Source organism: Mytilus galloprovincialis, chromosome 12 (assembly GCF_965363235.1).
Source record: "Mytilus galloprovincialis chromosome 12, xbMytGall1.hap1.1, whole genome shotgun sequence".
Lineage (NCBI taxonomy): Eukaryota > Metazoa > Mollusca > Bivalvia > Mytilida > Mytilidae > Mytilus > Mytilus galloprovincialis.
The window spans coordinates 71,533,899-71,539,246 of record NC_134849.1 but is presented as its reverse complement, the minus strand read 5'-3'; positions in this window follow the sequence as shown (position 1 = coordinate 71,539,246).

Genomic DNA, 5,348 nt, shown 5'->3' with positions numbered 1-5,348 from the left:
GCATCTGAAAATTTTCCGAATATAAACATGCAAAAAGTATAGATGTGGTGTAAATGATGTCTAATAAATGTGAGCATACATCATAGAAATACTACCATTCATCAGACATAATGGATGTTTTATGCTATTTCAAATGTTTTTCTTGTATTTTATATTATTGTTGACCAATAATTCCAAATTGGTACATTGTTCCCCGGATTCACAGCGTGTTGCAGAAGGCCGACAAAAACAATTTTGTTTTTCTAAAAACGTGTTCAATGCAGAACCCCCTCCCCAACCTAACACGTCCGAAAAAAAGTTTACAAATATTCACATTTACCATGCACTGCATGGTGAGATAAGCCATTTCATTTTATATTTTATAGTGTGTCTTTCTATGTTGTTACGTTACACTATTGCTTCAGATAAGGGTGAAGAATGGTACCTATCAAAACTTTTAAACTTGCTGCTTTTGTTTTTACCTGTCCGAAGTCAGGAATCTGATGTTCAGTAGTTGTCGTTTGTTGAAGCGGTTCATAAGTGTTTTTCGTTTTTCGTTTTGTGTAAAGATTAGACCGTAGGATTTCCCGTATGAATGGTTTTACACTAATCAATTTTGGGGCCCATTATAGCTTGCTGTTCGATGTGAGTCATGGCTCCGTTTTTAAGACCTCACTTTGACCTATAATGGTTTACTATTACATATTGTGACTTTGAAGGAGAGTTGTCTCATTGGCACTCATACTACATCCTCTTTTATCTATATGTGTTTGAACGGATAAACGACATTTTCAACTCAAAAATATATTTTGATTTTATACACATAGAATAAACGAGTCGAATATTTATCGATAAAACCAAACTATCACTGCAATACACGTACATTGAGTGGCACTAGTAATGTAATTTACGGTTATTGCCGATAATTTCTTTCTTCCAAGGTTAAGCAAACAAACTATTTTTAGTCTGCTCTAATTAAAAACAGGTATCGATTTTAAACTAGTGTGTAAACTAATCTAGTTACTTTCAAAACCTATTATATATATTATAAGCTATAATCAAAAGAAGATTCTGGCAAATATCAGAAAGCCCAAATGTGTGAAAATGTGTATGGTGTATGTGTATGGACAGTCATCATGGTCATATGTAAATTTTAATTTTACTAAAATTCGACATTGCAATTCAAGGATATGTATGTCAACGACAAAGACTTGCAAAAGAAAACTGTCTTATATTTTGAAATATAGCATAACTTAAAAGTGTTTCTCTTTATGATTGTTTGAAATAAAGTTAAAAGATCAATACCTTCTTTTCCTAATTCAGTAGTCACACTTGAAGGGTTCTGAAAAGATCAAAGATGGACTGGCATTATATTCGAACTCATCTCGCATGGTGAAATACATCTACACACTCATTTTTCTATAAGATGTTTCATAAATAGTGACTGAATTCACATAAAAAAGTTATGTGTGTTTTTTTTTCTTTCAATTTGTCAAGTAGTTTAATAGAAGACTTTGTGTTAACTTCCTTATAGGTGAGAAGTACATTTGTTTAGCCAAATACTTGAAATTTTGAATAATATGTTAAGACACTAGGTTCTATTATTTTGCCTAGTAATTTTAAAATAAGATTTTTATAGGAAATTGGAATAGCATGTGAAGATACTAGGCATTATTATATTACCAAGACCTGTTCCTCGGAGCTCAGTATTTTTTTTTTTGCAAACGGATATTGCTTATCATACAAAAAGTCCCTAATCAAATTGCAAAATCAAAAGCTCAAAAAGATGAGGAATCCTTTTTAACCCAACTTTCGTTTTCCAAAATAATATCTTAATTGCACTTTTTTATGCAGTTATGACAATTACTCGACCTACAGCATTTGTCCTAGTATCCCTGTGAATTATTCTCTGGATAACCCAGGAATAATTTAGTGAATTCATATTTATAGATAATTTGCTAGTTTTACATACTTATTACAAACATTTTTGCAAATAACATTGTCTCATAATTAAGGAAACTGTACAGTTTTGTCCGATTCTGTTTCTAAAGATCAGAACTTTGTGATCATTGACCTTAACCTATTGTTGAATATAAAAAAGAAGATGTGGTATGATTGCCAATGAGACAACTGTCCACAAGGACCCAAAATGACTCGGACATTAACAACTATAGGTCACCGTACGACCTTCAACAATGAGCAAAGCCCATACCGCATAGTCAGCTATAAAAGGCCCAGATATGACCATGTAAAACAAGTCAAACTAGAAAACAAACGGTCTTATTTAAATTAAAAAAAAGAACGTAAAACAATTATGTAACACAAAAACAAACGAAAACCACTGAATTACAGGCTCCTGACTTAGGACAGGCACATACATAAATAATATGGCGGGGTTAAACATGTTAGCGGGATCCCAACCCTCCCCCTAACCTGGGACAGTGGAATAACAGTACAACATTAGAACGAACTATAAAAATCAGTTGAAAAAGGCTTAACTCATGAGATGGACAAATATACAAGTTGACATGGCCGGGTACTTGTACATCCCGACAACAAAAAGACATTGAATCAGAGCTGAGAGTACTTGCAGTTATCTGACAGCAAGTGCAAAGCCACTTACAACTAATTAATAGAAAAAACATGCATCTAAGACTAAATTATCAATCCGTACACATCCAACATCCAACGGATTTAGTGTAAAGTCGTCATAAACAGTCAGAGAAAAACATGACCTTGTGCAATGCCAGTTACAGGTATCGATAGATTGTAGATAACATGAATGTGTATATATGTATATAACATACTAGTAATATTTAGTTTGCTTTTAATTTACTAATAACAAAATTAATATTTATACCAATAAAAACAATATTCAATGATCGTATTACAGTGTTGAATTGGTAACCTTTTAGAATAAGTTTATTCAAAGGAGCGATAAGTTTACAAGGATCATTTCTAAATTTCCGGGCACTGTTAACAACATTTCCGTAAAAATGAGGATGTGCTATGAAATGAAAACCGTAAAAGTTGGTTGATCAGTGGTCCTGAATTATTTAAACGTTTTATTGATTTTCACGAACAGCTTAAACTTTTGTTAAATGGTGTATGTGGTAAGTCTCGACATTCTAATTGAACATTCATTTGATTAATTATACATCAGTGAGTTTGGAGACATTCTGTACATTCGTTTTCAGTAAGCATGCTGTTTTGGTTAAACAAAAAGTAAACTCATAAAATACTAAACTTAGAGGAAAATCTAATCGGAAAGTCCATAATCACATGGCAAAATCAAATAACAAAACACATCAAAAACGAATGGACAAGAACTGTCATATTCCTGACGTGGTACAGGCATTTTCAAATGTAGAAAATGGTGGATTAAACCTGGTTTTATAGCGCTATTCCTCTCACTTTGATGACAGTCTCATCAAATTCCGTTATATTTACAATGATGCGTGAACTAAACAGGCATAATAAATAAAATAGTCAAACTATGGGTACAGCAGTCAGCATCGTGTAACAATTCTATAACCTCGTGTTCAGATACATTATAACATTTTGCTAAATTTCCCTATACATGAAAGTAGTTTAAATCTAGCCCACATAGTAGAAAGGGATGGTTGTAACAAGTAGGATTACAACCAGACATCAATGCATACTTATTTTGTTAACTACGACCGTGTTAAAACCGTGCATTACTAGTTGAATCTGTATATGTATTTCTCTAAACGCCATGATTTCAATGTGAAATTTAAATGATTTTATTGAAATTTTATGAAAATATTTTTATCTTCGTCATTTACACAAGTGTGAACTTTAAAACAACAAAGTATTAATATGCATCACTGTTTATGGTGTCCTGTGATGTCGATAATGTAAGAATTTCGTTTTATTGTGCATTATATGCATTATTTATTCATATATGCATTTCTCTGTTCTGAGTGCTGTTTCGTTTGTTTGTACTGTATCCCGGTTACTTAGTGTTTAGCGATATTTGTTAACATTGTCATATAAGCAGAAGGTTTGACTAGTCAGTTACCGAGGTTCAACCCTTCACTTTTTCTTAAAATGTCCTGTACCGATGCAAGTGAGGAATATTGTAATCGTAATCAAATATTCAGTTTCTATGTGTGTAATAATTTATTGTTTGTTTTTGTAGCTTGTCAGTGTTTCAATTGTTCCGTTGTTTTCCATCAAGTCAGATGGAAATACGGCAAAATTTATTCCAGGCCGGCTTGTGTAGGATCAAGCAGACGTCAAATGTCAAATGTTTTTTTTTCTCATAATTCATTAATAAACTGAGGATAATATGTTCTTTGAACTTTACATATACATATTTCAATAATTCCACCAATTTCCATTGTCTGATGAGCGATCAATCATTTGGCATTATCTAAGGCTAATAATGTTGGACTATGGTTTGTGAAAAAAGGTTTACATTTCAACCCCATGTCACTGTTTCTTTTCAGAATTTAAACCAAAGCAGAACATTATTTATTGGAAAAACAACTTCTTGTTAGTCTTCTGAATTCATTTCTTGTGTTTCAGATATGAGAGTGAAAACTAAGTTCATGAAAGAATATATGAGAAGGCTGTTATGACAAAGTATATCAAATGACCAAGTCGTATGCTGATGACAAGGCTAAATCAAATTGGCAAGGTTTCACCTAATAGTGATGTAGATAAACTCATCATAGAAACCAGGACTAAATTTAGTATATACGCCAGACGCGCGTTTCGTCTACAAAAAAGTACGTAGTAGAAAGTAAAATCACAAAAATACTGAACTCTTAGGAAAATTCAAAACGGAAAGTCCGAACCTGTCTTTAGTTAATTATTATCAATGAAGTTATACAAATAAATTCAATTTTATCTTAATGTAGTTTTCCTCTTTTATAGTTAGATAGTGAAAGACTTTGGTTTGAATATTTGTTAAATAGTTTTATATTCGTTTTAGCTTGCAATTGGTGTTTTAGAAATTAACTACTATTTTTAGTTGTGTTACTCAGATTTTAGATTTGTAAACCTTTCTATGTTTTGTCTTGTATGATCAAGATCTGTACAACTATCGTCTGTTAGGTTTACTACCCGAGCGTTATGTTTGTATACCTATCAATTTGATAAAATGTTTTTTCCAAGCTTCATATATGTTCAAATTGAGAATGGAAATGGGGAATGTGCCAAAGAGACAACAACCCGACCATTGAAAAAAACAACAGCAGAAGGTCACCAACAGGTCTTCAATGTAGCGAGAAATTCCCGCACCCGGAGGCGTCCTTCAGCTGGCCCCTAAACAAATATATACAAGTTCAGAGATAATGAACGCCATACTTATTTCCAAATTGTACACAAGAAACTAAAATTAA